The sequence below is a fragment of the Triticum dicoccoides genome, chromosome 4A (genome assembly GCF_002162155.2).
Source record: "Triticum dicoccoides isolate Atlit2015 ecotype Zavitan chromosome 4A, WEW_v2.0, whole genome shotgun sequence".
Taxonomy (NCBI): domain Eukaryota; kingdom Viridiplantae; phylum Streptophyta; class Magnoliopsida; order Poales; family Poaceae; genus Triticum; species Triticum dicoccoides.
The window spans coordinates 471,424,428-471,436,352 of record NC_041386.1 but is presented as its reverse complement, the minus strand read 5'-3'; positions in this window follow the sequence as shown (position 1 = coordinate 471,436,352).

Sequence of the window (11,925 nt, the reverse complement as noted above, 5' to 3'; positions counted from 1 at the left end):
ATTGCTCAACAGTAATTTGTTCACCCACCGTAGAATACTTATGCTCTCGAGAGAGGCCACTAGTGAAACCTATGGCCCCCGGGTGTATCTTTATCATATCAATCTCCTACTACTCAGTTATTTACTTTGCTATTTACTTTTCCTTTATTTTACTTTGCATCTTTATCATAAAAATACCAAAAATATTATCTTATCGTATCTATCAGATCTCACTCTCGTAAGTGGCCCTATAGGGATTGACAACCCCTATTTGCGTTGGTTGCGAGGATTTATTTGTTTTGTGCAGGTGCGAGGGACTCGCGCGTAGCCTCCTACTGGATTGATACGTTGGTTCTCAAAAACTTAGGGAAATACTTACGCTACTTTGTTGCATCATCCCTTCCTCTTCGGGGAAAACCAATGCAGTGCTAAAATAGGTAGCAAGAAGGATTTCTGGCACCGTTGCCGGAGAGGTCTACGCAAAAGTCAACATACCAAGTACCCATCACATACCCTTATCTCCCGCATTACATTATTTTCCATTTGCCTCTCGTTTTCCTCTCCCCCACTTCATCCTTGCCGTTTTATTTGCCCTCTCTCTCTCTATCCTCCCTCTATTTGCCTCTTTTTGCCCGCTTGCTTTTTGTTTGCTTGTGTGTTAGTTTGCTTGCTTGTCATGATGGCTCAAGATAATACTAAATTGTGTGACTTCACCAACACCAACAACAATGATTTTATTAGCACTCCGATTGCTCCTCTTACCGATGCTGAATCTTGTGAAATTAATGTTGCTTTGCTGAATCTTGTTATGAAAGATCCATTCTCCGGCCTTCCTAGTGAAGATGTCGCTACCCATCTAAATAGCTTCGTTGATTTGTGTGACATGCAAAAGAAGAAAGATGTGGATAATGATATTGTTAAATTGAAGCTATTTCCTTTTTTGCTTAGAGATCATGCTAAAGCTTGGTTTTCGTCTTTGCCTAAAAATAGTATTGATTCATGGAACAAGTGCAAAGATGCTTTTATCTCTAAGTATTTTCCTCCTGCTAAGATCATCTCTCTCAGAAATGATATTATGATCTTTAAGCAACTTGATCATAAACATGTTGCACAAGCTTGGGAGAGAATGAAATTAATGATACGTAATTGCCCTACTCATGGTTTAAATTTATGGATGATTATACAAATGTTTTATGCCGGATTGAATTTTGCTTCTAGAAATCTTTTAGATTCGACCGCGGGAGGCACTTTTATGGAAATCACTTTAGGAGAAGCTACTAAACTCCAATATAATATTATGGTTAATTATTCTCAATGACATACTGAAAGATCTACTAATAAAAAGGTGCATGCGATAGAAGAAATTAATGTTTTGAGTGGAAAGATGGATGAACTTATGAAATTATTTGCTAATAAGAGTGTTTCTTCTGATCCTAATGATATTCCCTTGTCTAGTTTGATTGAGAATAATAATGAATCTATGGATGTGAATTTTGTTGGTAGGAACAATTTTGGTAATAACGCGTATAGAGGAAATTTCAACCCTAGGCCTTATCCTAGTAATCCTCTAATAATTATGGTAATTCCTACAACAATTCTTATGGAAATTATAATAAGATGCCCTCTGATTTTGAATCTAATATTAAAGAATTTATTAGTTCGCAAAAGAATTTTAATACTATGATTGAAGAAAAATTGCTTAAGATTGATGATTTAGCTAGGAACGTTGATAGAATTTCTCTTGATGTTGATTCTTTAAAACTTAGATCTATTCCACCTAAGCATGATATCAATGAGTCCCTCAAAGCCATGAGAATTTCCATTGATGAGTGCAAAGAAAGAACCGTTAGGATGCGTGCTAAGAAAGATGTCTTTATAAAAGCGTGTTCTTCTAGTTCCTATGAAAATAATGATGAAGATCTAAAAGTTATTGATGTGTCCCTATTAAATCTTTGTTTTGCAATATAAATCTTGATAATGATGGGATTGAATATGATCCACCTTTACCTAGTAGGCGTTCCAAGAATTCTGAATCTTTTGATCTTGATGCTAAATTTGATAAAAGTGGGATTGAAGAAATTAAAACCCCAGATGTTGCTAAACCCACTATTATGGATTTCAAGGAATTTAAATATGAAAATTGCTCTTTGATTGATTGTATTTCCTTGTTTCAATCCATGATAAATTCTCCTCACGCTTATAGTCAAAATAAAGCATTTACTAAACATATCCTTGGTGCCTTGATGCAATCTTATGAAGAAAAACTTGAATTGGAAGTTTCTATCCCTAGAAAACTTTATGATGAGTGGGAACCAACTATTAAAATTAAAATTAAAGATCATTAATGCTATGCTTTATGTGATTTGGGTGCTAGTGTTTCCACGATTCCAAAGACTTTGTGTGATTTGTTAGGTTTCCGTGATTTCGATGATTGCTCTCTAAACTTGCACCTTGCGGATTCCACTATTAAGAAACCTATGGGAAGAATTAATGATGTTCTTATTGTTGCAAATAGGAATTATGTGACCGTATATTTTATTTTTCTTGACATAAATTGCAATCCTTCATGTCCTATTATTCTTGGTAGACCTTTCCTTAAAACGATTGGTGCAATTATTGATATGAAGGAAGGAAATATTAGATTCCAATTTCCATTAAGGAAATACATGGAACACTTTCCTAGAGAGAAAATTAAATTACCTTATGAATCTATTATGAGAGCTACTTATGGATTGTCTACCAAAGATGGCAATACCTAGATCTATTCTTGCTTGTTATGCCTAGTTAGGGGGGTTAAACGATAGCGCTTGTTGGGAGGCAACCCAATTTTATTTTTATTCCTTGATTTTTGATACTGTTTAGTAATAAATAAATTATCTAGCCTCTATTTTGGTTGTGTTTTTTGTGTTTAATTAGTGTTTGTGCCAAGTAGAACCGTTGGAAAGACTTGGGGAAAGTCTTGTTGAACTTGCTGTAAAAAACAGAAACTTTAGCGCTCACGAGAACAGCTGTCATTTTTATTTGGAAAGTGTTATTTAGTTAATTCTTTTTGAAGATGATTAATAGATAAATTCCTCACGTCCAGAAATTTAGTTTAAAATTTTGGGGGTTCCAGATCTTGCGCTGGCTACAGATTACTACAGACTATTCTGTTTTTCACAGATTCTGTTTTTCGTGTGCTGTTTGCTTATTTTGATGAATCTATGGCTAGTAAAATAGTTCATAAACCATAGAGAAGTTGTAATACAGTAGGCATAACACCCATATAAATAAAGGATGAGTTCATTAAAGTACCTTGAAGTGGTCATTTGTTTTCTTTCGCTAACGGAGCTCACGAGATTTTCTACTTTAAGTTTTGTGTTGTGAAGTTTTCAAGTTTTGGGTAGATTTGATGGATTATGGAACAAGGAGTGGCAAGAGCCTAAGCTTGGGGATGCCCATGGCACCCCAAGATATCTAAGGACACCTAAAAGCCAAAGCTTGGGGTGTTCCTACATACTGTTCTGTTTTTGACAGATTCTGTTTTTCGTGTGTTGTTTGCTTATTTTGATGAATCTATGCCTAGTAATAGAGTTTATAAATCATAGAAAAGTTGGAATACAGTAGGTTTAACACTAATATAAATAAAAAATGAGTTCATTACAGTACCTTGAAGTGGTGGTTTGTTTTCTTTTACTAACGGAGCTCACGAAGATTTTCTTTTAAGTTTTGTGTTGTGAAGTTTTCATGTTTTGGGTAAAGATTTGATTGATTATGGAACAAGGAGTGTCAAGAGCCTAAGCTTGGGGATGCCCAAGGCACCCCATGGTAAAATCCAAGGACACCAAAAAGCCTAAGCTTGGGGATGCCCCGGAAGGCATCCCCTCTTTTGTCTTCGTTCATCGGTAACTTTACTTGGAGCTATATTTTTATTCGCCACATGATATGTGTTTTGCTTGGAGCGTCTTGTATGATTTGAGTCTTTGCTTTTTAGTTTACCACAATCATCCTTGCTGTGCACACCTTTTTAGAGAGACACACATGAATTGGAATTTATTAGAATACTCTATGTGCTTCACTTATATCTTTTGAGCAATATAGTTTTTGCTCTAGTACTTCACCTATATCTTTTAGAGCACGGTGGTGGTTTTATTTTATAGAAATAATTGATCTCTCATGCTTCACTTATATTATTTTGAGAGTCCTTTAGAACAACATGGCAATTTGCTTTTAGGCATAATAAAAACTTTCATATAAGTGCATTGAATACTAAGAGAAGTTTGATACTTGATGATTGTTTTGAGATATGGAGATAGTGATATAAATGTTGTGCTAGTTGAGTAGTTGTGAATTTGAGGAATACTTGTGTTGAAGTTTGCAAGTCTCGTAGCATGCACGTATGGTAAATGTTGTGTAACAAATTTGAAACATGAGGTGTTATTTGATTGTCTTCCTTATGAGTGGCGGTCGGGGATGAGATATGGTCTTTTCCTACCAATCTACCGCCTAGGAGCATGCGCGTAATACTTGATTTTTGATGACTTGTAGATTTTTGCAATAAGTATGTGAGTTCTTTATGACTAATGTTGAGTCCATGGATTATACGCACTCTCACCCTTCCATTATTACTAGCCTCTTCGGTACCGTGCATTGCCATTTCTCACATTGAGAGTTGGCGCAAACTTCGCCGGTGCATCCAAACCCCGTGATATGATACGCTCTATCACACATAAACCTCCTTATATCTCCCTCAAAACAGCCACCATACCTACCTATTATGGCATTTCCATAGCCATTCTGAGATATATTACCATGCAACTTTCCACCGTTCCATTTATTACGACACGCATCATCATTGTCATATTGCTTTGCATGATCATGTAGTTGACATCGTATTTATGGCAAAGCCACCATTCATATTTTTTTCATACATGTCACTCTTGAGTCATTGCACATCCCGGTACACCGTCGGAGGCATTCACATAGAGTCATATCTTGTTCTAGTATCGAGTTGTAATCATTGAGTTGTAAATAAATAGAAGTGTGATGATTATCAGTAATAAAGCATTGTCCCATAAAAAAGGAAAAAGAAAGGCCGAAAAAAAAGAAGGCCCAAAAAATAAAAAAAATAAAAAAGGGGGCAATGCTACTATCCTTTTTTCCACACTTGTGCTTCAAAGTAGCACCATGATCTTTATGATAGAGAGTCTCTTGTTTTGTCATTTTCATATACTAGTGGGAATTTTTCATTATGGAACTTGGCCTGTATATTCCAACAATGGGCTTCCTCAAGTGCCCTAGGTTTTCGTGAGCAAGCAAGTTGGATGCACACCCACTTAGTTTTTTTTGTTGAGCTTTCATACATTTATAGCTCTAGTGCATCCGTTGCATGACAATCCCTACTCCTTACATTGACATCAATTGATGGGCATCTCCCTAGCCCATTGATTAGCCGCGTCGATGTGAGACTTTCTCCTTTTTTGTCTTCTCCACATAACCCCCTTCATTATATTATATTCCACCCATAGTGCTATTACATGGCTCATGCTCATGTATTGCGTGAAAGTTGAAAAAAAATTGAGATCACTAAAGTATGAAACAATTGCTTGGCTTGTCATCGGGGTTGTGCATGATGAGAGCATTCTTGTGTGACGAAAATGGAGCATGAACTATATGATTTTATAGGGATGAACTTTCTTTGGCCATTTATTTTGAGAAGACATGATTGCTTAGTTAGTATGCTTGAAGTATTATTATTTTATGTCAATATTAAACTTTTATCTTGAATCTTTCAGATCTGAACATTCATGCCATAATAAAGAAAATTACATTGAGAAATATGTTAGGAAGCATTCCACATCAAAAATTCTGTTTTTATCATTTACCTACTCGAGGTCGAGCAGGAATTAAGCTTGGGAATGCTTGATACGTCTCCAACGTATCTATAATTTTTGATTGTTCCATGCTATTATACTATCTATTTTGGATGTTAATGGGCTTATTTTTACACTTTTATATTATTTTTGGGATTAACCTATTAACTGGAGACCTAGCCCAAATTGTTTTTTTTTGCCTATTTCAATGTTTCATAGAAAAGGAATATCAAACGGATTCCAAACAGAATGAAACCTTCGGGAGCGTGATTTTTGGAACAAACGTGATCCAGAGGACCTGGAGTGGACGTCAAGCAATCAACGAGGCGGCCACGTGGCAGGGGAGCGCGCCCTCCACCCTCGTGGGCCCCTCGTTGCTCCACCGACCTACTTCTTCCTCCTATATATATCTATGTACCCCGCAAACTTCCAGGAGCACCACGAAACCCTATTTCCACCGCCGCAACCTTATGTACCCAAGAGATCCCATCTTGGGGCCTTTTCCGGAGCTCCGTTGGAGGGGGCATCGATCACGAAGGGCCTCTACATCAACTCCATGGCTCCTCCGATGATGTGTGAGTAGTTTACCTCAGACCTTCGGGACCATAGCTAGTAGCTAGATGGTTTCTTCTCTCTCTTTGGATCTCAATACAAAGTTCTCCTCGATTCTCTTGGAGATCTATTCGATGTAATCTTCTTTTGCGGTGTGTTTGTCAAGATCCGATGAATTGTGGATTTATGATCAAATTTATCTATGAACAATATTTGAATCTTCTCTGAATTCTTTTATGTATGATTGGTTTATCTTTACAAGTCTCTACGAATTATCAGTTTGGTTTGGCCTACTAGATTGATCTTTCTTGCAATGGGAGAAGTGCTTAGCTTTGGGTTCAATCTTGCGGTGCTCGATCCCAGTGACAGAAAGGGAAACTTCACGTATTGTATTGTTGCCATCGAGGATAAAAAGATGGGGTTTACATCATATTGCAAGAGTTTATCCCTCTACATCATGTCATCTTGCTTAAGGCGTTACTCTGTTCTTATGAACTTGATACTCTAGATGCATGCTGGATAGCGGTCAATGTGTGGAGTAATAGTAGTAGATGCAGAATCGTTTCGGTCTACTTGTCACAGACGTGATGCCTATATACATGATCATACCTAGATATTCTCATAGTTATTCGGTTTTCTATCAATTGCTCGACAACAATCTGTTCACCCACCATAATACTTATGCTATCTTGAGAGAAGCCACTAGTGAAACCTATGGCCCCCGGGTCTATTTTCCATCATACAAGTTTCCAATCTATTTTATTTTGCAATCTTTACTCTTAATCTATATCATAAAAATACCAAAAATACTTATCTTATTATTATCATCTCTATCAGATCTCACTCTTGCAAGTGGTCGTGAAGGGATTGACAACCCCTTTATCGCGTTGGTTGCGAGGTTCTTATTTGTTTGTGTTGGTATGAGGTGACTCGCGCGTGGTCTCCTAGTGGATTGATACCTTGGTTCTCAAAAACTGAGGGAAATACTTACGCTGCTTTATTGCACCACCCTTTCATCTTCAAGGGAAAACCAACACAATGATCAAGAGGTAGCAGAGTGCGACATGGACGGATGTTAATGATGAGTGAAGTGGTGGCGAGAGCGTCAAGCCAAAAGCGCGGAGGCACATTGGCATGAAAGAGGAGAGTCTGAACGCAGCCATTAAGAGTGCGAAGGATACGCTCAGCGCGACCGTTCTGCTGCGAGGTGTATGGGCAGGTGAGACAAAAAGTCGTGCCATGTGTGGTGAGGAGAGTACAAACAGCTAGGTTGTCGAACTCCTTCCCGTTATCTGTTTGGAATGCAAGAATGGGACGACCAAACTGCGTGAGAACATAGGAGTAGAAGGCGGCGAGAGTGGATATAGCATCCGACTTGCGGCGCAACGGGAAGGTCCACACATAATGCGAGAAATCATCAAGTATGACAGCATAATAAAGATAGCCCGTATTACTTGCAACAGGAGAGGTCCAAACATCACTATGAATTAACTCAAACGGGTACGATGCAACATGAGAAAAAGCCTCAAACGGGAGACGAGCATGTTTGCCGAGGCGACATGCATGACACGAGTGATTCTCGTTCTTATTACACGTGAAAGAAAAACTCTGAAGTATATGACGAAGGGTGGCGGGATTAGGATGACCCAAGCGAGCGTGCCAAAGATCCACTCCGGTGGCGAGAGCGACAAGGACGGCGAAGGTGGTGGAGGTGGCGGAGTGAACCGGGTAGAACTCATCAGGGCTGTCACATCGGTGGAGTACCATCCGGGTGCGAGCATCCTTAACAGAAAAACCATATTCGTCAAACTCAACGGTAACATGATTTTCACGTGTAAGAGAACGAACAGAAACAAGATTTTAAATAAGCTCAGGAGAAACTAAGACATTAGACATGGATATTGGAGTGGAATTAGACGGAAAATATGCATGACCTATGTGAGTGATAGGAAGAGAGGAGCCGTCACCGATGGTAATGCGAGCGGAAGTGTGGGCGGGGTAGGAGGTGTGGAGGTTACCGGGATAAGCGGCCATGTGTGCGGTAGCTCCAGTGTCAATATACCAGTCGCCGCCGCCGGTGTAGCTGGACGGTGAGGGGGCGGTGTGAAGAGCCGAGTCCCATGGTGCCGGCGGGGCCGTCAGGGGCAGCAGCGGCAGCCCGCCTGGCTGCGGCTGCTGGCCATGGGGCGCCGCATAGGGCCGCGGCGCGGTGTAGTACGCCTGGTGCGACAGTGGTCGAGCGCCTAGAATACCCAGGGCAGGGGCACGGGGAATCGGCATGGAGTAGGCGTGGACAACGCCGGTCCAAGGGTTCTGGCCGGCATACCACGGGGCCGGCTTGTAGGCCTGCTGCAGCGGGCGGGGGTGCTCCTCCCTGAGCGCCCGAAACCCGTGCTTGCGGCCACCACGACGGCCGTCACATCGACCCCCTCCATTGGCCGCCGGCTGGGGTGGCGGAAAGGGGGCAGCTGGGGCGGGCGGGAAGGTGGGCGCCGGTGGCTGGGTCGGCGTTGGGCGTGAAGGTGGCGGGGCTTGGCCCCGCGGGTGCTGGCGATGAGGACGGTGTGGGTTGCCCAAGTCTGTGCCATCCTCATTTGGCGCTCCTCCAGCTTGAGGTACGCCACCACCTTAGCGAAAGTGGGTTGCGGTATGAGGGTGAGGTTGGAGGTGGCGTTTTCAAAATCCTCGTTGAGACCGGCAGTGAGGGTGCTGATGAGAAGCTCGTCGCCGACCGTCTCCCGGAGATCGCGGAGCTCATCGGCAAGTTTTTTCAGGCGCATGCAAAAGTCGTCGATGGACGACTCAAGCTGCTGGCACCCATAAAACTCACGTGGAGAAGGACCTTGTGATGCGGCTTGTTGTCGGTGAAGAGGTCGTTGAGTTTGTCCAGACGGTGTGGGCATCGTCGTCGTCATCCACCACGGTGTGGAAAAGGTCGGTGGAGATGGTGAGGTAGAACCAGCGGATAATGGTTGCGTCGAGGATCATCCACTTCTCGTCGTGGATCATGAGGGCCGAGTCCACGGTGTCGTCGACGTGACCATGAAGGAGGTACTCGCGGAACACCAGTGAAAAATACCGCTTCCATCGTAGTAGGAGGCGGTGGATTGATCAAGCTTCACCGGGACGCGCTCATGGATGTTGAGGTCGCGGACGAGAGTGACATCGGGACCGAGAACGGATTGGAGACTGTGGAGGAGGAAGAACTCATGGCTAGGGTTAGGGTTTCGCGGCGCGTGGTGCGGCGCGGGGGGAGGGTGCGGCGCGAGGAAGCAGCACGGGTGGGAGGTGGTGGTGGTGCGGGGAAGGAGCGGCGCGGGTGGCGGGATGGGGCGGAAGAGCGGGCGGCGAACGGCGGCGGCGGCTTGGAGAGGCCGCGGCAGCGGCGGGAGGCGCGGTGGTGGGAGGCGGCTGTGATCAGCGGCGGCGGCTGGAGGCGCGGCGGCGGCGGCGACGGCTTAAGTTTAGGATCGTGCTGCGATAGATACAATAAAGAAAGACAAGTTATGGGCTATGCAATCGCGATGTATTGATCGATGCACCAGGCACGTATATACGAGTATAGAGAGGGGCCACAACCTTAACTGTACAGAGGAAACAGAAAGTGGTCCCTATACACAATATACACGTACATAATATACTCAACAATATGGAACAAGTATTTTTTCGCGGGGTATATATATTTTTTGAGAGATTTTTGTGGGGTATATGGAGCAAGTACTTAGGACCACGTTCTGGCAATGAACATCTGCATGCCACGTTATTTCTCTCAATTTGTATTAGTTGCTGAGAATATGTACCATAGAATAAGGTCCGCTTTGGTTTGGTTTGAGTTGTGCGGTTTCAGATGCTATACTCGAGGACAGTTGATGTTCATATATCTATATGTATTTATGCATCTGTTAATGTGGACAATATATGGGTACCATTACCCGAAAATTCATCATGTCGACAACATATCTACTCCATTCGTTCTTAAATATTTGTTTCTCTAGAGATTTCAACAAATGACTACATACAAAGTAAAATAAGTGAATCTACACTCTAAAATATGTCTATATGCATCCGTATGTGATAGTCCATTTGAAATCTTTAGAAATACAAATATTTAGGAACCGGGGGAGTAGTAAGTACACAAGAGCATGCATCTTGGCTGTTTTGGGACTGCCAACTTGCTCAAGATTGTTGGCGATCAATTCTTCAAAATAGGTTGACGGGCATATCTTTATTTCATGAGATCATGCTTACCAAATACTACATTGCAATGGACATTATCATTTTGGGAATTGGGATGCTGGAGCGGTGGATACAGAGAAAATGGGAAAATCTTCCGAAGTGAGGTGCCAACCATTCTTTCTTGGAACTTTTTTTTTTGCTTAAGCAAGATCTTCTAAATCTGCAACATAGGATTAAAGGCAAGCATTTGGAGTCCATACTATGTGATCATGTGAGGAAGAACTGGCATTGGTTAGGCTGGGTGTCCTTTAGTTTCTCTTTTTCTTCTTGTTATTCCCCCTCTTGTAATTATTTGACCATTTTTATTTATATAAAAATTACCGTAAAGCAATTGTTCTACAGTTCCAAGCTTAAAAAAAGATGTCTGGTACACTGGGGTTGTAGCGCACACGCCACACGTAGTCTCACTATCGGTGTCTGAAAGCTGTTAAAATTCAGGTATAAAAATATAGCGTGTACTTTTGGATCAAAATTTAAAACACATGTCGAGAAAAGGAAAACCTTTATGTAGATAGTAGCTAACTGGACTATGAATTCAACCCACTAGTGTTATGGGCGCTGAATTTTCATTTTTTATTTCTCAAGTTGTGTTTTGAATTTGGATTTAAATCTTCATAGGACATTATGGAAATGCTATTTCTACGCACTAGTTTCCTAATCGAAGCTCCAGTCGGCTCCAACAACTAGAGCTTTGGCTTGACTATTGGGTACTTCATCTATGTATGGTACTCCTGATTTTATTGACTGGGCATTCTAATGCTTAGTCAGGAAAATGCTTAATCACACGTGTCCGTACATGATGTTAACCGTTGGCCGTCTTATGAACGGTCGATTTCTTCCTTACTTATCTTGTGCCTTAATTTCCGTTGATTGGATCAGAGAAGAACTTTCCGCCATTGTTGGGTGGACGGTCCTGTCGAGGGACAGCATGCATGCACCTCTTGGCTCTTGCTAGTACCTCTCTTTGTGCCTCGGGAGGTCGGGCCTCAGCTAGAACACACGCACAAGGAGACTAGTACGACGCGCTAGTTTTAGTCCATCATGTCGGCATGATCGATTTGATTTCACGATTATCTTCTCGCGTGTGCGGTACTCCGGTTGACGTGGGAGACACCGAAACAGAAAACGTGAATTTCCGTAACTTGGACGAGTAGTATATCCTAGCTCGGGAACTTGACCCGTTTCGAGTCGAGGAGATGGACACAGTGCATGATGCATGTATGGATGCAGCGGACTCGTAGTAATATTAAAGAAGGGGTGGCTAGGGGTCTCAGGTTGGCGTGGATATAGGGATGAATATATGCTC